The sequence below is a fragment of the Marmota flaviventris genome, chromosome 6 (genome assembly GCF_047511675.1).
Source record: "Marmota flaviventris isolate mMarFla1 chromosome 6, mMarFla1.hap1, whole genome shotgun sequence".
NCBI classification, from domain to species: Eukaryota; Metazoa; Chordata; class Mammalia; order Rodentia; family Sciuridae; genus Marmota; species Marmota flaviventris.
The window spans coordinates 148,764,570-148,787,261 of NC_092503.1; the positions used below are offsets into that span (position 1 = coordinate 148,764,570).

The 22,692-nt window shown below is 46.1% G+C and overlaps 1 protein-coding gene across 5 annotated transcripts in view; it reads left to right on the top strand.

Moving 5' to 3' along the window:
• Positions 1 to 22,692, top strand: part of Jarid2 (jumonji and AT-rich interaction domain containing 2) — a 224,639-nt gene that overhangs the window by 56,146 nt on the left and 145,801 nt on the right. Inside the window, exon 1 of one of the 5 annotated variants that reach the window (XM_071613700.1) lies at positions 392 to 410. The exons of the other annotated variants lie outside the window; for them this stretch is intronic. The gene's annotated coding sequence lies outside the window, so the exon portion shown is untranslated. Of the gene's footprint in view, positions 1 to 391; positions 411 to 22,692 lie in introns of those variants that run through there. 5 annotated transcript variants of the gene reach the window in all.

Consider the following 22,692-nt stretch of genomic DNA (forward strand, 5'->3'; position numbering starts at 1 on the left):
AGATAAGCTATGTGGAATGTATATATACCCCTCCGGTCCTACAATAAATGGCTCCCACTCCTGCTGTATCAATGTACACAAGTTGCTCGTCACCCCCCTGTTATTTTGCTGCAGCCGGACTGCGGCACTCTATTCTGTATTTTATCGAGAGCCAGGGTCTCACTGAGTTGCTTAGTGCCTCACTGTTGCTAGGCTGGCTTTTTTTTTTTTTTAAATTGTTGGTTGTTCAAAACATTACAAATTTCTTGATATATCATATTTCACACTTTGATTGCTAGGCTGGCTTTGAACGCGATCCTCCTGCCTCAGCCTCCTGAGCCACTGGGATTACAGGTGTGCGCCACGGCACCTGACCTCCCCTGCTTTTGATGAGTAGAAAGAGCAGTGAGGAGCATGAAACCCTGTGTCCGGTAACCTCTGCTAATGCCGTTCTCAGCTGAGACAGTCCCAGTCTCCGTCTGTGCCCGATTTGGCCTGTGTTAATGTCTCATTCCTCTTGTATGAGGCAGGTGCTGTGTTGAACAAGTATCTTGTTTGGGGCGGTGTTGGGTGATCTGGGTTTGGAGTTGCCCTGTGCCCCCTCTGCGTGTCAAGCATCTATGGAAACAACACTAGGGAGGGGCCTTGGCTTGCCTAGGTTGTCCTGGTTCCTCTTCATTGGTGACTTCCTGTTTTGAAAAGAGCCAACTTTTCTGGAAGTTGCTGTCAACACTGAAACAAGTTGGCTGCTTGAATCTAAGCCTCAGACATGGGTGCTGAGCTCTGGCGTGGGAGCTCCCTGCAGCTGGGAGCCAGGTCTGTTGAAGTCAGTGTGGTGTGCAAACTCTCAGGTATGGGGTGTTTTTTCTGTGTGACACTAGTTTTTTGACTTGCAGATCTGGAAAGGAACAGGAAGTCTCAGTGGAAACACTCCTTGGCTCATACACAGAAACTCATTGACTTAGCTGTGTTTGAAGAACCAATTTCAGTAGGTCCGCACTTGTCTGTGGGGATTTCATTCCAAGATCCCCAGTCTGTATGTGAAACCTTATATTGTACCAAACCCTGTATGTATATTAGCTTTTCTTCCGAACATGCATATACTTGTGCCAAAGTTTAATTTTAAATCAAACAGTAAGATTAACAGCAGTAATAAATGGGATATCTAGAACCGTGGTAATGTGAATTGAGTGAATGTGGTATTTCTCTCATGAGTCAAGATGAAAATATTTTGTTAACTATAACTGGATGAGAGAGGACTACCATATTAGAAAATAAATTTTGAGGCCAGGTTGGGCAACTCGGATAGAGTGCTTGCCTAGCATGTTGGAGGCCCTGGGTTTTTAAAATTTTCTTTTCACTTGGGAGTTTTTTCAATTCGGAAAATACACTTGCTAGTTAAATCCTCCATGGCAGCTGATCCTGGCCCTGGGCCTTGCTGTAGGTGGAAGATGGACATCATCATCATTAGCTTGTTTTTCTTCAAATATCCTTATTGGCCACTGGCTTCATTTGTGAGTTTGGACCCAAAGTCCAAGGCAAGTCCTTCCTGTTCTGGATAGCAGAATTGAGGGCTCCTGTTGGCAGGTGAGGTTTCAGAATGGACGTCAGGGGAGCCGCTCTCTCGTGTGCCTTCCTGCCAGTGACTCCAGTTTCCCTTTATATGAAGCATTTTCCACCACCTCTGACACCGCACTGGAAATCACTTGCTGCTGTTTTTCTCCATTAGAACTTAAATTCGAGGAGCAGGAATCTTTCGGTTCTTGCTCACACACCTTGAACAGGGCCCACCACATGATGACTTTTGAAATTTGCTGTAATTCAAGTTGTTACAGGCAGCATGTTAGATAAATGGCTTTGGGAGCACATTATGTGCTAGGCAGGAGAGGTGATGGTGACTTCCAGCTTGGTCCTTGAGCAGCACTAAACCGTCAGACCACTAGATGTGCAGGTGGAGGACGCCTGCAGCATTAGGGTTAGAGAGGAAGCTTGAATTTGGGAGGTGGGGGAGACACCAAAAAAAAAAACACCCCCAAACCAAAACCCTGTGGGACATACCAGAGGTGGCCCCCTGCAGGTGAAATTTGGGGGCTGTGAAGTGAATGGCAGTAGTGACTAGTGAATTTTTCATCATTGCTTTGATCATTCTTGGTTTCTAGACTACTTTGGTTAATCTAAGAAATGCACATTTTTGCCAGTTTGGTTGTGGCTGCCGCTGTAGAAAAATCTTAGCAAAAAAAATGTCGTCTTTTGAAACTGTATTGAAAACTTGTCTTCACTCTTGCAGCCAGTGGACAGGCTGCTGGGCCTCTAGGCGAGGCAGCAGCTCCGAGTGCTGTTTGCCTGCCTTGTGGACCCCTTGGCAGGAGCCCGCCTCCTTTTCCCCAGGCCTGCCATGGGCCTCACCTGGTGACAGTGACCCCCTTCCCTCAGAAGCAACTGTGGCCTTGTGGCCCCTCACTCAGCAAGGGAGTCCCTATTAGCCATGGCCCGTGCTAGCCCAAGGAGCATGTGCGTCTGGAGCTGTCAGGTGCCTGGAGTGTGGCACAGTACCCTCACAGCTGAAGGGACGCAGCCATAGAAGGGAAATGGCTTCTCCGGTTCAGGTTCAGAGTTTAGGCTAAAGCCAGCTGCTCCTGTGGTGGGATCTGGAAGCGCCTCCGTGGAGTGTGCTTGAGGCGTGCAGGTTCTGGCCAGGGTGTTGTCCTGGCGGCTGCCGACAACCTCCCAAGCACCAGTTTCTTGTGGATCTGAGATCTGTGGAGGAAGAAAGCCCTGCTTTTAAAGTTGATCCACTGTCTTCACATCAGTCACCCGGGGACTGCGGGCACAAGCTGGAGCCAGGATCAGAACACGGAGAATTAACACTCGCCAGCGCTCGTTCCACTCGGATCTTGTTCAGTATTTTCTCAACTAGTAAACATAACGAAAATGGGGACTCTTATGAGGCGGGGTCTTGACTGGCCTGGAATTCGAAATCCTGCAGCCTCAGCCTCCAGAAGGGCTGGGGTTAGAGGTGTTGAGCCACTGCTTCCAGCTGCAGTTTCACTTCCAAAAGAGCACCTCCTTGCTCAATCTTGTCGTCCTCCGGTTGTCATCAAGTAGGAATACCTTTTAAAAGGAGATTGTCCTCGGCAAAAAAATCTTTTTTTAAGAGAGAGAATTTCAATATTTATTTTTCAGTTTTTGGCAGACACAACATCTTTGTTTGTATGTGGTGCTGAGGATCGAACCCGGGCCGCACGCATGCCGCGTGAGCGTGCTACTGCTTGAGCCACATCCCCAGCCCGGCAAAAAATCTTAAATGATTTAAGTAGCGGATCTTATTCCCTATTCTTTGAGCCACACCCCAGACCTCGTATTCACGTTTAAGCAGCACAAAGAATTTGCCTGGCACATGCAAGGTGCTGGGTCGATTCTTAGCACCATGTAAAAGTAAATAAATAAAATAAAGGTGTTGTGTCCAAAAAAGAATAGGAGGCGTAGCACAGTGGGGCACTCGGGAAGCCAAGCCAAGAGGATCCAAGTTCAAGGCCATCCTGGACAATTCAGTGAGAGACGCTCTCAAAAAGAGCTGGGGGAGCACCTCAGTGCAGGAGCCCTCCCCTAGCATGCCAGAGGCCTTGGGTTCCACCCCCAGTACTGGTGGTGGTGAACACATTTTTTATTCTTGCTAATAATAGAGATGGTATTAGAAGAAGCGGGTGAGGGGCTACACGTATTTCCCCCTTTAAAGTCATATGAAATAGCTAACAGGTGAATGTAATGACTGAGAGTATGAGAGCACCCCATATTTGAGTGTTTGCTGTTCCCGTGGGAACATGGGCAGCTGTAGGACAATTTAATAGACGATTTAATAGAAATGATGCAGTTGAAATCATTCCACTGAGTACAGACTGCAGAAAATAAAGATCTCTTTTGGAATGTCATGGGTTTCCTTTGTCTCTTTTTTTCTCTTTGTTTATGCCCTTTCCCCACTTTTAGGGCCAGTACTGGGGATTGAACTGGGGGCTCTACTGAGCTCCCTCCCTAGCCCTTCTTTCTAGCAGATAGGGTCTTTGAGTAAATTGGCCTCACCTTGTGATCCTCCTGCCTCAGGCTTTCTCAGAGCCAGGATTGGAGGTGTGGCCTCCCAAGCCCAGCCTATTCACAGCCATTGTTTTTAACTTTGAAACTTGGAATGACTTGGTTGAGACTGGTTTCAGCCAGCCCTGAGTTTGAGTGTCCACCCACCTCTGGGAATGGCCTTGGCAGCTTGTTGGACCAGCCTGTGCTACAGTTATCTCACTGTGGGAAGGGTCAGAGTGGTACCTTTGTCACAGGGGTGCTGTGGAGAGTCCCTGTGGATACTCTTAAGTATTGGTGTTTCATACTACTATCCTGTTATTTATAACTAGAACGTTGTTGTATTCATTTAATTTGATCTTGTCAGTTTAGCAATAGACTTCTTATTTTTTACTCAGAAATTATTTCCTGACCTGTGAAATCCCCTTAAGAAAGGAGTAAGCCACTGCTTTTTCATCAGTTCAAAAATGATATGTGAGATACAGAGACAATATTAACATATCTGCATTTTCATGCAAAATGGAAAACTGGTCTCACTTAGGGTGGTTTGACTTCCCCAGTGGTTTAGTGAAACTTTTGGAGTCATTTAAAGGTGATGTTTGGACTCCCAGGTAGAGATAAGCCTTTGTTTGAAATCAGAAGCGTTTGACAAACATTGTGGTGAGAGTAATTTCCCCCAAAACTCCCCAGGATTTTTTTCTTTTATGGTGCTGGGTATCGAACCCAGGGTCTGCTGCATGTGAAACATTTGCTCTTCACTGAGCTGCCCACCCGCTAGCTTTCATCTTTCATTTGGTAAACCTGCAGTTTTCTTCTAAACTTGCCCCTGCTTCTGTGACCGGTAACAGTGGCTTTGCTCCAGGGTCTCTCATTCCTTTCCGCGTAACTAATGGGTTCAAAATGCCAACTAGAAGGTGCCCCCTGGGTCCTGAGGTGTTGTTTCTGGACCACATATTTTGGGTTTTAGTTTAAATTAGTTTTTCTCGTTGAGAATTTCTAATCCGAGAAAATGCCACAGCTGCTTGGTTGTGCTCTAGCAATGCTTCTGTCTCGGGAGCTTGTGTTCTGGGGGGAGACTTACTATGTCAAGCGGGTATGTGGGAAGCCGGCTGAGGATTGGCATGTCCTGTCTCCCCCTGCACCCCCACTTCCATACTGGGGATGGGACACGGGACATCTACATCCCCTTTTATGTTTGAGACAAGGTCTTGCTCAGTTGCTGAGGCTGGCCTTGAACTTTCCATTCTTTCCTCAGCCTCCCAAGTTGCTGGGATGACAGATGTGCTCCACTGTATGCAGCAAGGTTGATTTTTTTTTTTTATTGCCATAATTGGTCCCATAAAATGTTTGTAGGTATACTTCCATTCTATCACAGTGGGTTTTCTTTCTCTCTCTCTAAAAGAAAAGAAAGAAAGAGAGAGAGAGGGAGGGAGGGAGGGAGGGAGGACTCATCTTTGTTTGTATGTGGTGCTGAGGATCGAACCCGGGCCGCACGCGTGCCAGGCGAGCGCGCTACTGCTTGAGCCACATCCCCAGCCCCGTGGGTTTTCTTTTGTTTGGTCAAGTTTACTGCAGAGGACACGAGACTCTAAAGGGAGGTAGAGGCAGGCCTTGTTTTCTATTGTGCTGGGATTTGCTGACGTCGCAGGGCTTTCAGCATGCGTCAAAAAGTGAATATAATGACTGAGAGTGTGATTAATGTTTTTATTTTTTGATGCTGAGTTCACCCCAGGCAGGTCTCCTGCTTTTGCATTTAAACTTGGGGTGGGGGAAACCCCTGAAATCCAGGGTGCAACCGGATGCTCAGTGCTGGACTAACCAGCATGGTGAGGTGTCAAAGGCCGAGTTTGGAGTGGGCAGGGAGGGAGGCCCAACTGCCTTGGAGGGTGGATGCTGAGTGGCGGGTACTCTTTCTCACGTGACTGAGGTGTCAGGATAGGGAAGGGCTTTTTTTTTCCTTTTTGGTGGATGCCTGGAGAGTTCAAGGCTCCAGCAAGAAGTTTCAGGTTTGCTTTGGTTTTGGTTGATTGGCTTTGCTCAGTGGTGGCTGCTGCCACCTGTCTACAACAGGCTCGCTTTGCCTCCTGCTGCACAGTGGCTTTGAAAATGAGCCTGGGAGCCCCACGTTTTTGTCCTGACATTCAGCAGCAGAGTGGTACCCCAGCCATCGTGTCCTCCCTGGGCAGCTCAGAGGAGCAGCCTCGGGGTCATGCTTGCTTCACTGGTGTCGCTGTGCAGGGTTGGCCTGCCCACTAAAAACATTGGAGCAGGGACAATGAGGGGTGGGAAAGGTAACACAAACCTCTTGGGATTCCTGGATTGCTCAGGAATCCCAAGAGTGCTGCCTTTGATCTTGGAGGGTGGTGTGATTTGGGGGGGGGTTAGTTTCTGAGGCCAAGCTGGAGCCAGACGGCTATCAGGACTGTCCAAAGGCCACAGTCAGTCCCAGTGGCAAGAAGCTCTGCATTTCCCACTAATTTGTTTTCCAACTGTGCCTTAAGGAAGCTGCCTGGACGCACAGTTGCCATCCGTTCTCTAGGCTCCTGGGGTGGGGGTGATAGGCTTTTGGTCCTTCCACAGAAAGTAGCATAGCTTGGGGCTTGCCCCTTGGTCGGGGGACCTAGACTGTCCTAGGTGTTCGGAGTCTCTGCACCCTGCACAGCCGGTTCATGCATCTCAACCTGGGGAGCTGCCGTGCTGGGGGCTGTGCCTTATGCTTAGTCCTTGAGCTCCTGCCATCAGAACCTCTGGTTCTGCGCTAGCTGTTGGGCATGTGTGAGATGAAGCATCTGGTTTCTAGAACAGAACTGGGAAATGAGAACTGCAATTGAGGGAATTGCAGAGAAAGTTTAACCTGGGAATGGCCCTTTCTTCTTAGATGAAAAGCTACCTCATCCAGGGGTGCAGATGATGTAAATTTGCCAACCTCCCCAGACTTTCCCTTCACTGCACACTGGCTTTCAGAGAATTTCAGCTCCTTGACACTCCTTCAACCTGGAGCTAAAGCCCGGGCCATTTGTCACACCCTGCTAGGGAGGGTATCAGGGTAATGTGTAAATACCAGTTGGTAATTTAACTGTATTAGTAGAGCCTGGTTAATTTCAGCTTGTCACTTCCTCCCATTGTCCAAGATTGTTTTTCTTTGGTATGTTTCAGATATTAAAAGTCTGATTCTCACGTTTCCAGCTCAGTAAGCTGAAAACATTCTGCTCCGGTGTATAGATCGCTGAGGCTGGCCTTGAACTTGTGGTTCTTCTGCCCTAGCTTCCCTATCCTCTAGGATTACAGGCATATGCCACCACGTCCAGCTGTGGATCTTTATCCATTTGTAGCTGGCTGAAAGCAAGACACTTCTTAGACTAGTGAAGGTGTGGGAAAGGTATTGCTGTGCTTTTCTTCTTTGTGTCGTGTCCCGTGTCGTCCCCCCACCCCCGCTACCACTGAGCTGTGCCCAAAGCCCTGCATTGCTGTTTTAATTTTCCTCACAATTGTAAGACGTGGTATTTAGTTAGACACAGGTAAGGTCTTGGTTGTATGCGAGTGATTTAAGCTAGGTTAAACCTTGTTCTGTTTCCACCTTGACTCGTTTAAAAGAGGAAGACCCTTGACTTTAATTAGGCAGTTCATAGACTGTAAGAGTGAGAACAGAAAATTACATTGGAGAAAACTTGGTGATGGTAGTTGCTGCTAATTTGGAGTGGATTCTTAGCTGGGAGTGTGCTCTCATGTAAGTGGGTTGAAGGAAAGGATGAAATGGTGGCTGCATCAATGTATTTGGAGGTTGTTTTGAAACCTACTGTGCATTAAGCTCATCTGGCATTCATTACGCACAATGCAGTTCTTAAACAAGATGAAACTTTATAGCTAATGACATGAAATGTTTCCTTATCTAATCAGGAATCTTTCTTGAGTAGCTAGATTAGATGTTATTCAGAAAGGATAATATAGGAAATAATTACTTTATTTCATTTGTAGAATTCACCATATGGTCTCTAACTTACATATATTGCATATGAACATAAAACCAAGAAAGAGTAGTTTATAGTATTTTCAGCCAGGGGCACATGAGAATATGCTGCGCGCCCCCCTCTCCAACTTGCATAAAATATGAGCTGCACTTTGCAGTAATGTTTGTGGTATTGGTTCATTTGCTCAACTTGGTGTTTCATAAAATTGCAAAATTTTAAACTTTGGGAACAGGAGGCAGTGTATCATAAGGAATAATATTTGAGAGAGATGTGTTAGGGATGGGATGAATGTAGTTCAGGGTTACTAAGTGCTTGTGTGCTGTGGCAACCTCCAGTTAATCCAAAACCAGTATTTATGTATTGTGTACAGTACATTATTCTGTAGTAGCTACTATGTCTGAGCAAATTTAAAATGACAAAAACAAATTTTTGGAAGCAATTAGATGTCTGAAAAGAATTTAACCTTTTTATTTCTAAATGGTATCTGTTAAAGAAGACCTGGCCCTTTGCCAATTTATATTGTGTTGGGTTTTAATATCTATCACTAATATAATCAGCCATCTTTATTCCTGGTGAGGATAAAGGGCCTGCCCCTTGTACTTTTTTAAATAGTTATAAAATTTTTTCAAGGGTTTGTGAGGCTAGTTCTGGCTGCAGGAGTGTCCACAATCTTGGTGGTGGCACATATCCATTAGTGGATTGGACATAATTCAGTATAATCTCAATTATGTTCAAGCAGCACATATTTAACACAGTTGATCATCTTTTTGTCTGGATCATGAAACTTGGCTTATAGCTTTCTATTCTGCTTTGTCTGCTAAGTATGACCAAGTGTCAGGGACTTGGGTACTTCATAACTCATCAGTGTGGAGCATGATTCTTTTCATCTCATGACCCCTCCTATATATACACTGTTTGCTGTACTCTTCTGAGTTAATGAGTAAATTAACACCATCACCATTTTTCAGTTGATGACACCGAGAAATTAATAAAAGAGCATGAGTTAGAATAGCCCCTCCTTCCTTTTTCTTCTTGATGGAACTGGGGATTTGACCCAGGGGCTGTTTACCACTGAGCTACACTTACAGCCCGTTTTCTTTTTCTTTTGAGAGGGGGTCTCGCTCAATTGCTGAGGCTGGCCTGGAATTTGCCGTCTTCCTGTCTCCTGAGTCTCGGATTGCAGGTGTGCGCCACTGCACCCAGTTTAGCGATTAAATTCTATAATTTGAAGGGTTCTTAACTGTTAAATGTAGGATTTTGGGAAGGTGGGGAATCTTCATAGCTTCTGTTTGGTAGAAGGAGAAACTAGTTAAGGGAGCAGGGCTGGGGTGTGCACCTGTGTAGTCGAACACTCCTGAGCTTGAGACAGCAGGCCTGGGCAATACTGAGCAATGCTGGCTGCAAACAGAAAGTCATACCTAACATAATGAAGACTTGAACTTTGGATTTCAAGGAGCTTTGTGGAGGAAAAGGGGAGGTGGCTAAAGAGTAAGGTGCTTAAAATAGCCACATTCCCACAGCCCACAGCCACAGGCTGATGGACTGCCATCTCCATTGTGATCCCATAGTGTATTTCCTCCCTGCACACACTGGCTAGTTGTGTGCTTTAAGTCACGTTCTTGGATTGTTTTTTTAGAATGGGTGTATCTACTTTTTTGGATCATTTTCTGAGTTTGCATGGAAAATGCTTAGAATATTGCTTGGTATATTTAAGAGTCTTTGAGGGTGTAGGTTTCGCTAGGCATGAGAGCACCTGCATTAAGCCTGGGCTTTAAACGAATAGCAACTAAAGGAGCCAGTAGATCATTTTGGGATGATCTTTTTTGTATAAGGAATTTGTAAACATTGGGAATTTGTAAACCTTGGGGGATGGTAGACGGCGAGGGAAGTTTAAGGATGGAGATGGTGGTACTTCACCAAGCCCCCTGCCCCCGCAAAATTTCAGAATGTCAGATATAACTATCACAAAAACATAACAGCATACTCTTAAACCTTTAAGAGAATTCTAGGCTGTTTTGAGTTATCTGGTTTTAGATGGGGCTGGATGGGATTCAGTGGCAGCTCATCCTAGTAGAGGATGACTGTGTAGGCAAACCCCAGGCCTGTAGGTTGCTTTCCCACAGCACCCCTGTTGTAGGATTTCCAAGGGAGTCCTTCTGCTGTTCTGCGCTCCTCTGGCTGGGCTGGGGTGTGCTGGCCTCTGGATCCATGTGGGTGGTGGCCTGCTCTGCAGGGTCGTGCGGCCTGGTTCCCCAGACCCATTTCTCCCACACCGCTTTCTGTGTCCATTAAGCATGCATGCATCACAGGAGTGAGCTGGATGTGCATGTGTGACTTATTCTGGACCAGCACCAGGAACTCCTGCTCTCCTGGACTCCCGGGCTTTCAGAAGTGGGCGGGCAGACTCTGACCCCTTCTTTTATCCTCTCTGTTAACCCTGAGGAGTAAAGCAAGACAACTTTCCCTATCACCCGCCCCTCCCCCCCCATCCTGCTGCCCGCTCTTGGCACACTGCACTGTCAATTATCACCTCTTCAGAGTCTCCGGGGAGTCACATGCTGAGGTTCTCTGGGCTGGGATTTTTGGGGAGACAAAACCTGGTTCATAACATTGTCTTTTAGAGAATAGAGCTTTTCCATTTGTGTGAAGCCTGAAGTTATCTTCTTCGTTCATTCTTTTTGTGAATTGAGAAATCAGAAGTATTAACTTTCTAGAAGTTTTATAATTGTTTTATAATTTAAGCTATGATTACTTTGGGTTAGTATTTGTTAAAGAATGGGCCACCATTTTTTTTTTCTTTTGTGGTGCTGGTTACTGAACCCAGGGCCTTGTGCATGTGAGGAAAGCACTCTTAACATTTGAAAAAGAATAAATTGCACTCAGCCCATCTTATCCCCCTCCCAATGTTTTCAGTGAATGTGTATTTTACTACATATTAAAATGAGAGGCTGGGGTTGTGGCTTGATTAGCACGTGTGAGGCCCTGGGTTCAATACGCAGGAACTCATAAAAATAAACAAATAAAAGTATTGTGTTCAATGAAAAAATAAACATTAAAAACAACAAAACAAATTCCTGAGTTTGTTTGCAGACATCCACCACTGTGCTGATGGAGGGCCACCTGGAGGGCCACTGATCATGTTGACTCAATGTTTTTATTTTGAAAGTCTGTGAGGAAAGGAGCTTGGCTGTCACCTCACCTGTGCCTCTGTGGGGCTTGGGTTTAATCATTTTTCCTCTGGCTGCTTTGCAGAGAGTGTCTGGGCATTGTGCATTTAAAAACAAGGACAGTCCAGTACTGATGCCTGTCTGGCTTCTCCTGTCTTTGCACATCCTCACACCTGTCTATGTGCCCTTTGGAGGGGGCTTGCTGTGTCGGGGTAGAATCAAGAATCCAGGGCTGGGGATGTGGCTCAAGTGGTAGTGTGCTCGCCTGGCATGCGTGCGGCCCGGGTTCGATCCTCAGCACCACATACAAACAAAGATGTAGTGTCTGCCGAAAAACTAAAAAATAAATATTAAAAAAAAAAAAAAAAAAAAGAATCCAGGCTTTGTGCATGCGTGGTGGTCCCGGCCCCTGTGAGCTACATGCTCCTCACCCTTCACTGGGCTGCATTCCTTTGTTTCTGAGGTCTCTGAGTTGCCAGGCTGGCCTGAGTTTGGGACCCTCCTGGTTCAGCTTCCTGAGCAGTTGGGATTACAGGCCTTGGTTGTCTCCTGATGGGGTGTGAATGAATACATCTGCAAGCTCCATGCCTGGAGGAGGAGCTGCCTAGGCACTGCCTGGCTTCCCTGCCTTGGCTATTCTGGTCTCCTCGCCTCTGCCCTGCTTTGTCCTTTGAGAGTCCAGCTTGTATCTTATATCTTGGTCACCAGGCTCTGCACTTTGACTCAGTTTCTTTTCCCATGCTGTTTTAACTGTTCCCACTTCTTTTTTAACTGCTGGTTTGTTTTTGTGCAGTGCTGGGGGCCTTCCTGATCCTCTTCCACTGAACCGTACCACAGCCCCCCATTCCCTTTCTTTGCAATGACTCTTTGAACCTATACTTTGTACCGAGTGCTGCAGTCTGGCTGGGCACAAATCACGAGCCACCTAAGCAGGAACAAACTTTATTTCTGAACTCCACCAGCACACTCCACATACGCTCCCCGGGAACTCTTCAGGAACCACCAACCGGAAATCCCTCCTCCGACACTTCCCCAACCAATGGGAACTGTCCGGGAATCCCCTGGAGAACTCCAAAGTAGCAGGCCAAGGCGGACAGCAGGGGTAATATACACAGCTTAACATAACCATTATCATCTCAATGGCTTGCTGGCGTCACCTCTCAGTCACCTCTGAACCACTCACCTTTCAGTCACCTCTCAACCACTCCATTCTGGCAAAAATGCCATGCGTCATTTGGACTTGGCTATGGCTCTCAGCACCTGAGGTCCTTGTTACTGTAATTTTCGACTTATTTGCACCAGGTATTTTGTGTATACATGCTCGGGCCTTACTTTCACCTTGGCCTTACCATCTGATACTCTGATGTATCTAGTGCTTTCGTATTTACTGTAAGATGCTTGCCAGGAGAGCCTGCGGATTGAGTTGAGGCCTGGTAGGAGGGTGTCTTGAGCACTTGCAGCGTGTCTTGAGTTTGGATGGGGTGTTGCGGGACACTCTGTACCAGGCACTGCTGCAGAGAAGCCCTTCCTTCATGGCGGTCATGTGTGGAGGAGGGACTTCAGGGGTGAAGAGGATGAGAGGGTCCTTGTGAGGCCTGGTGTTGAGGATCTGGCCCTTCTCGCAGGCTGCTCCCTCGGTGGTTCTCAGGCTGCCGTCCAGGGATCCCAGGGGTTCTCTGGGGTCCTTTCTGGGAGGGTGCAAGGTAATGTGAGCACATCCTCGGGACCTTTTTTCCTCTCTGGCAAGAGCAGTCTTTCCAGGCTCTGCACTGTGTGATGTCACCTCAGGTCAGATTCAGTTAGGAGGAATGTGATACGGATATGAAGGTCCAGAAGTTGAAAATGGTGCCATTTACTAAGCGTTGTTGTTCTTCTGCAAAACAGAATTTTCATAAAACTTAATGATATATTTAAAAGTTTCTTTTAATTTCTCACAGGGTGAGTGTTAATGTGTATGAAACTCATGTAAATGACCATGTCTTTGTTCTGGTCTTCAGTAATAAGCGCTCAGAGACACTCTGTCATCAAAGCACTTTTGAGACTCGCTGCTCTACCTATGCTTAATGTGGTTTAAAGGCTTCCTTTTTGTAGAGGAGTGCGCCCTGCCCCACCCCCCCTCTTTAGTATGGGAAATTGCAAACACAAGTATTGAAAGTGTGTAACTTAATCCCTATGTTCCCTCCTGGCTTCATAAGTATGAAGTCATGGCTAATTTCTTTTTCTCTTTGCACCTCTATCTTCACCCTTGCATTGTAGTGAAGCAGATAACCAAACATCATATCACATCATGTGTAAACACTTCATTAATGTTTCAAGGGTGAGGATTGTGTTTAAAGAAAACACTCATGATACCAATAACAAATGACAGTTTCTCAATACTGAAGAATGAGTCAGTGTTCAGATTTCCCTTAATACCTGGGACATCAAAATAAATGAAAAAAATATAAATTAAAATTTTAGTTGTCAATGGACCTTTATTTTAGTTATTTATATGCGGTGCTGAGAATCGAACCCATTGCCTCACGCATGCTAGGAAAGCACTCTATCACGGAGTTACAACCCCAGCCCTAATTTTTTTTTTTTTTGCTAAGAGTTATTTTAAAATAATGTCCATACATTAGGATTGATTAAGCAGCACATAAGCTTTCATTTAATCTCCTATTTCTTGAATTGGTTATGGTTGAAGTGATAGCTGACTTGCCCTAATAGTGGAGATGGGTGTTGGCTGATCAGGAACATCATGGAATGGGGCTTTGCTTTGGGTATGCACCGACATCACCCCCTAAACCTCCTTATCTTGTAGGCTTCTGTCTCAGCCTGTCGTCCTACCTTTCTGGATTAAGTGAAACTTGTAGGCACCTTTCTGAGGAGCCTCTGGTTTGCCTCCTGTCCATTTCAGTATTTCTGCCCCTTCTCAGTCTCTCTGTGTAAATCTTCAATATTATGCAGTGTCCCGTCAATACCTGGGAACTTCTGCAGGGCCTCTAACCATGTGTGAGTGCTGCTGTTGCACAAAGGAGTGTGGCACAGGCTGTGAGCGGACCTGAAGGTGGTGAGGCCACATGGGGACACGGTCTCATGATGACATCTTAGGCAGATGTAAATGTGACCTAGGATGCATTCAGCTGTGGCCTCACCTTCTGGAAGCTGATGGACTGAAGTGCTTGGGGTTGGGGGTGGGGATGATGGTAGGAGTGAGGAAGAGGGAGTGCTCAGGAAGCCTGCAGAAGGGTCTTTGGAGAAGCCTTAGGGTTTATTTGGGATAAAGGAGCAGTGCCACAGAAACTTGGCTCCAGGGCCGTTTTTATAAAGAAATTAAAGAAGCATACTGGAATGAGACCTCAAGGAAGTCTCTTGCCCTTTCCATTTCTTAACATTCTCATCCTTCAGGACTCTTTCTTCTCTGAAGTCTTTTCCATTCTCCCAATTGTATGCATCCTCCAGGTCTGAGTGATTCTTGTGTATACCTCATTCTTGTTCCTGTCCCTCCACAAATCCCACAGGATCTTCAGTGTTTACACAGGTGCCTGCCTGCTCTCTGCCACCCTGGCCATCGCAGATCCATCCTGTTAGATTGCCAGTGAATATTCACAACAGGCCCAGCCCATGATGCCATTCATGGGCCAGATATTAGAATTGCCCCGAGGGAGTTCATTGGGAGGCTGGATGTAGGGTGCAGCCCCTTGGAGCACCACAGGGAAGCCTTCCTGGCGCCTCCCCCTCCCCCAGTACACTCACCTACAAGGGTGCTGCAGTCTGGAGAAGCAGAGGACTCTTGCATACAGACACCTGCATGGAATTCATGTGGCTCTCCAAACCCTCCTAACTCTCCAGTAGCAGCTGCCAGGTAATGAGTGCCTACTATGTACTGGGCACTGTGCAAGGTGTGCTTTACAAGTCTGTTTCCAAATTGTAAGGCACTTCTGCTTGCAGTTTATTGCTTCTGCTATGCTACCTTCTGTTGATAGGAATTGGGCTAGTTGAAATACTGAAAAATGAGGGCAATAGCAAAACTTATCAGCTTCCCTGGGAAGGTCATGTGATTATAGTGCTTAGAGTAAAGCTAAAAATTTTGCAGGATGCTTAGTCTTGTTAAAGGGATTGGAAACATGAGGTTCATCTGGTTGCCTAATGTCATAAGTAGGAAGTGGTATAGTCGGGATCAGGTCTGACTTCAAACTTTAGAATACACAGTCGTAAATGAGGCTGTGGCATCAGAGCAGAAGATTCAAGTTTCACCCCCCCCCCCCCCCCAGCTGGTGCCATTTACTTCCATATAGCTCCTGTCATTGGGGCATGGGCCACTGCAGGAAAGTTGCTTTTGAGGTACAGCGCTGCCCCTCCCTTGGCTCTGCAGCGTTAGGGTTAGGGAACCCCTCCGTGGTGGATGGGCACACGGGCACACCCCTGATTCCCACAGCTGGTCCAGTGGCCAGCAGCAGCAGAAACCAGATAAGTGACTAAGAGGCCTTCAGATGAGTGCTCATAGTGTGCCTTTTCCTAGAGTATGTCTATCCCTTGGGGGACACTAAAGGAAGCTGACCACTGGAAACACAATTTAGGAACCCAGAAAAAAATCTCTAATGAAGAAAAAGGTTTTATCTTCCATTGATGCCTGGATGGAAGGAAGCAGAAACACCCGTCTAGTATGGTTGCACTACTGTGGGATCCCCTTAGGCCTGCCAGCTCCCTTCCTAATCACTCTTGTGCTGTCCCTTGGGACTGTAGTTCCGGATTCTTCTGTTTTCTGGTTGTGATTAAACCTGTAATGGGAGGATGGACCTTGGCGAGTGTACGATAGGGCTTATTATAGGGAGGATGGACGCCCTGCGGGCATCTGAAGTTTGTGGAGGACTGTGGATGTTTTGGAGTGCATTCACTCTGCCTCCACTGATATTCACCTTGTTGCTCCAGCACCTTTGCTGGGAAGCCTCAGGGAGCGTGTTTGCAGACAGCACATCCTGGACCCTATCACGGTGCCTTTGCTGTTCCCGACCCCACTGGAGGGTACAGATTGCTTAATGCCTTCCTCTCATGAATGAGAGCTTTCATCTTTAATAAGCGGGTTAAGCCTGTGCACTGTGTCTAGTCTGTGAAGGTCAAGGCGGCCATTTGTATTTTGTCTTCCCATTGCCAGACTGATGCCGAGTTCTTGTGCAGAGTTGGATTCTTTCCATTACTTTTAACACGTATTCTTCCTTAGCCCACTCATGACATGCCCTTATCCTTTTTGAGGGAGGAAATGAGAGGACTCGAGTGTAAATCTGCCAAATGTTGTCTATTTTGGGGGTGGGTGGGCGGTGGAGGTCCGTTGTAGAATTTTCCTGGATGTTTGTTTTTCATAAAACTCGAGTATTTCTTTACATGCACAGAGCATTGAAGTCACTGTTCAGCAAAATCTTGTCCCGAGTTTTCACTGGCTTTGTGCCATCATTAAACGTGGCATTCCTTTAAGGAGTGAGTTGGGGCGTCCTCTGGTCATGACCTAGGGAACAGGACATATATGTATGTGCTCCAGGAGAGCAGAATTCTTGTGAGAACCTTTGTGTTCCCCTTTCCTCTTTGATTTCACAGCTCTGGCTGTAACTTTAAAAGGAACCCTCGGGACTGTTCCCCAGGTTATTCACAAAATGAGCCTTTGTCTGCTTTTTCATCCACCATCTGGTTACAAAGCTAAATTGGAATCATGCTTGTTTTAATTATTTTCTACTTGTGTGGCCAGGAGGTTATTTGGTCTGGTGAGGTTACATTATAAGCTCTCGTGCTCATTAATACCACTGAGTCCACATCCTGCGCCAGCACCGGAATGGTTAAGTGGATCCACTTGTGTGGCCAGCGCTTGATACAACACAGTGGTCACGACCAAATTACCGGAGGAAGTGTGGTGTCAGCTTGTGGGTTTCCCCTGCTTCTTCTTCTTCTTTTCTTTTCTTTTTTTTTTCAATTTAATCTCCAGTAATGTTAATTGTTCAAGTCGTTTTTCTTCCAGCAGAAATATGAGTATAAATGGCTTAGGTTGACAATCTTAGAGCTAAATGTGTGGCGTTTAGTATAGAGTTGTGTATTTCAAAGGTTGATTGTCTTAATACATTAAAAGCACAGAGTTGTAAAAGAAAGTATTAAACACTTAACATTTGGAACACTCCACAGTATGAATAATGGAAATTTGTGTAGTTAGAAACTTCTCTGCAGTCGTTATTTTTGGCGAATCAGCCAGAAGATGCTAAGCCTTGCAGAGAGGTGTTATTTAATAGTAGGGAAAGTGACATCAAAAGCTGCCCCCCCCTCCATTCCCCATTTTTTTTTTTTTTTTTTTAAATCCTTCAGTTGTCTACACTCTGCCTGGGAGGAATGAATACTTCAAAGCCCATTTTTAGAGGCAACTTTAAAAAAAGTTCTTACACTTTTCAGGGTTGTAATTAAATAATTGTTAAGAGATAAGTGCAGGGAAAACTTTGTCTTATGAAAACTTCATTTGCTTGTGAAATAGTCTTTCAATTCATTGTCTTGTGAAATGAGTATTTCTACAACACTTTCCTCCCGCACTCATTTAAAAAGCAAAACCTGTGTAGCCCAGTAGTGGGGGAGGAAAGCATTGTGTAGTCCCCCCAAGAGCCTTTGCAGACTGCTGGGGATGGGACCTTCCTCTGTGCTGGGCTTGTGCTCCCACTGTCACCAGCGTGCATTTACATAGACCTGTGCTTTTGAGCAGTGTGATTTGAGAAATGTCCCAGGTTTCGTGTCTCTACTTCAGGGCTTTGTTTGATATTTGGGAGCATATGCACTAAGGTGGTGCATCGTGAATGTATAAATTCTAAATGTCTGCTTGGGCTCAGCAACTGGGAAACATGGAAAGGCTGGTAGAAGGCACTGGAGACCAAAGCACTGGTCCCTCCAGCACAGCCACATCTTGGTGTGCATGGAGGAGGCAGGTAGGGGGATTAGAATATGCTGGAGCAAAGGTGACAAACAGCGATTGAGACTTTCTGCAGGAAACAGCTTTATTGATAACCTGTTAATTCTTGCAAGGAGGTGTCAGCTGATTGTGGAATAAAAATTAGCTATTTGCCTCAGGAATTAAATATTATTTTTATTTATTTATTTTTTTATAAATACCTTTATTTTGTTTGTTTTTTATGTGGTGCTGAGGTTTGAACCCAGTTCCTCGCACATGCAAGGCAAGCACTCAACCGCTGAGCCACAACCCCAGCCCCAGGAATTAAATTTTAGGTATATCTACATATTAGAAGGAGCTCAAACACACCACACAGTCCTATATCCTGTAATAGTAACATCAGAGACTCCCTCACCCCGAAAGTTAAAACCAGATCTTTTCATTTTATCTCTCTGGCGGGTATTTTTAAGTCGTGGTATACAGAAGTTTTATTATGTGGAAGGAGCAAAATTTAATACTTGTGTGTGTATGTGGGGGGGGGGTATTGGGGGTTGAACCAAGGACCTCACACATGCTAGGAAAATGCTCTACTACATGCTCAGCCCTTTACAAAAATTTTATTTCACCCCTAGGAAGGCATTGAGCACTACAGTGAAGGCTCATTCCCCCTACGTTATCCAGCCTGGGTCCTTCACAGCACCACCAAGTCATATGCACTACTTACCTGATCGCTAACGATCCCAGATATCAGATTGCCTATTGCAGTGTCAAAGTTCTTGTGTTTGAGTAATTCTCAGATGGCATATAGTTGAAATATTGTCACTTATTTCTGGAATTTTTTAATTCAATATTTAGGATGATTGCTGACTTTGGAAAAAATTTTATATTTCATTTTGAGAAAGGATTTCACTAAGTTGCCCACGTTCAAAATTTGCAGTCCTCCTGCTCAGCCTCACAAGTAGTTGGGATCAGAGGTGTGTGCCGTTGTGCCTGGCAGGATTTAACGTTTCCTTTCCAAATCACCTGTGAGGCCCTCATACTCCCCCCCCCCCCACCATACTTCAAAAGGAATACAGCACAGATACCTGTACTTCAGCTCTGTGCAGAGGACTGCCTCCTTGGCCTTCTGTCTGTTAGGCCCTATAACTTATAGGGAGGCTGAGGAGACCCAAAGAATGATTCAGATTGGGAAAGAAATTTAGTACATTCTTCACTGTCCACTACCTATGTCTTAAGCCACTTCCCTGCCAATCCTGAGACATGATCCACAGGCCACAGTTTTAAAGGGAGCTCGTCTAGTGTATTGAGTGCTCTGAGTCAAGCAGACAGCACAGCTACCTGATATCAGACCCTTCTCATCACCCCAGATAGAAACTTTGTGCCATTCAACAGCGTGGCAATCACTAGTGTCCTTTGTCCCTATAGCAGGCCTGTTCCAGATATTTTGTGCAAAGGGAACCATATACTGTGTGACCTACAGCGAGTGCTGCCTTCAGTGAGCATGTTTTCAAGTTGATCAAGGGGGTGCTGTGAATGAGTGCACTCCTCCTAACCTTCCTCCTCAGTTTTTCACTGTAGGGAACATACAATTTTACAGACTTGACCATTTTAGCCGTTTTTAGGTGTGTAGTTCCCTGGCCGTGGCTGTGTTGGCGGTATCGTGCAGCCCGCAGTGCTGTATATTCTCTTTCTTGTTGCTGAATGACAGAGTCCACGTGTCATGCCACAGGGTACTCGCCCGTCTTTCCATTCTGTCTAGCTGAGGGTGTCCATAGGAGAATGGCAGGAAATGGAGATGAGAGTCAGTGTTGGTGCCCTCACAGGGAGTCGCGGGTCTGGGGAGCATAGGCTCAGGTGGTGGTAGTCCACATGAGGAGCCGGGAAGGTGTGTCCCTCACCCGCCTGTGGCTGTTGGTGCAGGACATGCACACAACCCATCAGTTGGGCAAACCTGGATTTTGACGTGTGGAAGCCCGTGAACCCCGAGCAAGTCTTGGCGTTGCATGCGGTGACCCTCTCTGTGTGTGTGTGAGTCGCTAGGTATGTGCAGACATGGCAGCCTTCTCTAATTAAACCCTCTTGATGATATTAAACTGTATTGCTTAGTCACAGTAAACCATGCATTAACTGATCACATCTCTGAGGCCAACATCAGCGTGTTTCTTAGCTGGAGACAGACTGACCTTGGAATCAGAGGGATGGCTTGTGTTACCTGTAGGAGCCTGAGCCCTTCCTGAGTCTTTTGGGGGATTCTTGGAGGATACTTACAAACAATTATATTGCTGTGAACTTATTTATTTTATTTTATTTTTTTGCAGTGCCAGGGATTGACCCCAGGGCCTCACGCATGTTGGGCAGGTGCTGTGCCATGGAGCTAAGCTCCCCAGGCCCATGAGGGTGTTCAGAAAACATGGAATGTATTGAACACGTGGGGATGTTTCGAATGCACTGAGGTCTATTGTATTCTCTTCACCCCAGTTGTTCTCATTGCCACCACTTTTAGACCCCTTCTAAAATTTCAAGGTTCCCCTCCCTAGGATCATTTGTCCCTGTGTTCCTTTTCCATTTGGCATTTAGAGTACCAGCTTTGGGTGCCATGTGAGTCGAATAAGTACAGGCTGTTCTGAAGGGTGGTAGGAGGACTGGGGGTCGCATGGTGGTCTCAGCTTCTTCAGTGCTGTACCGTTCTAGAGCGCGCAGCGTAGACGCAGAAGCTCTTCTTAAAATTCTCTGTGATGTAACAATGTGCGAAGTGCCGGTGTAGGTTAAGGTCCCAGTTATTGGTCACGTTTAAAGAACTGGAACATACACCGTTTGACTCTGTGCCAGCTTGTGAATGGTGCTGTTCATTTATTTTCATCAGTTTGGGTTTTCAAAACTAGCGGAATTAAATCAGTGGGGTCTATTTAACCTCTTCTTGATGCAGATTATGAAACCCTTACCAGCCTTTTTTTCTCTCTTGATGTTATTAGTGGTAATTGAAAGTCAGTACATCTTGGCTCTGTGGAACTGGAGGGGGCCCCAGGGACTAATCTGTTCACACCCCTCATTTTAAAATGGACTGTTAGAGACATTGGGGTCACCTTGGTCACCTTGCAGGTCAGGTTCTTCTACTCTGTAGTGCTGCTTAAAATTTAGCACTTGACTGTTTGTCCAGAAGTTCTCTCCTCCTCCTCTGCATCCTTTGTGTCTTCTCTGCCAGATCCTTGTCTTCTTGTGCTTCCTCTTCTCTGTTCTGTGCCCCCTGCTCACCCTGCAGGCATCTGCTGAAGACTGCTCCATTCTCTGCTGGCCTCTCATTTCTCCTGACTGCCCCTGTTCTGGGCACCCCAGTGGGGGCAGACCCCGCATGCATGCCCTCCTTTTTTGTATGTGTGGTGGTCCAAAGCAACACCCCACCGAGGTGGCTGGGCTTCCATCCCTGCAGCTGGGAACAAGGAGCCATCAGACACGCTGCCCGAGAGGGAAGGAAAAGTACCAGTCGGACTCCTGGAAGTGTTTTATGACCCTTGTGTTGCAGAGATAATTGTCTGTTTCCTGCGAAGTTCAGTGTGTCACTGTTGAAAGTAGGAATCTGAGATCAGATACATCTGGCTTTTGGAATTTTGGGATGAACTCCCTTTGCAAGTAATGCTTGCTGCCTTACGTTTCAGTGTAGCACACATAGTAGGTGTGCATTTAAAACACTGGGGGTTACTTTTATATGAAGACGGATAATGGAAGCTGTTTTGCTTGGGGAAGGAATGCTGCACTAATTTACGAATGTGAAGCCAGTCTCTGGAGCTTGTGAAACACACCCCCTTCAGTTCTAGTCCAGCATGCTTTGCTGGCAAAATTCAGGCTCTTTGTCCTGGGGATTGAACCCAGGGGCACTTACCACTGAGCCAGGCGCCCGCCCCCCGTTTTAAAATCTTGAGATGGGTCTTGCTAAATTGCTAAGGCTGGCCTCAAACTTGTGACCCTTTGTGGTCTGTGCCTCCCAAGTTGCTAGGATTACAGATCTGTACCACCGTGCCTGGATAGGGTTATGGTTAAAAATAAAAGAAGTCACAAAAATTTTTGGCATCTGGTTCTATACATTTTTAACATATTTCCATTTTTCTCCATGTTATTTCCAGTGATCCCATTTTAAAAATTGTAATCTGTTTCCCCTTCATACTGGTGATTGAACCCAGGGCTGCTTAACTGCTGAATCTCATCCCCAGACTTTATTTTAATTTTTGAGACGGGACCTCCTTAAGTTGTTGAGGCTGGACTCCCAATTTTCCATCCTCCTGCCTCAGGTTCCCACCCAAATGGCTGGAATTTAGGCATGTGCTACTGAGCCTGGCTCTAAATTATCATTAATGCATATTATTCATACAGATTGATGGGTTTCACTGACATTTCCATACGTGTGTGTCAATTCTTCCATCACACTCACCCTCTCTTACCATGACCTCTCCCCATCCCACAGGTCCCCACCCTAGCAGTCCCCTTTTTTACTTCCAGGTCATTGGTTTCACGTGAAAGGGAACGATAAGGGATACTTGTTTTTCTGTGTCTGGTTTGTTTTGCTTAAGGTGATGTCTTCCAGTTCTTTGTATTTTCTTACAAGTGATGTGGTTTTATTCCTCAC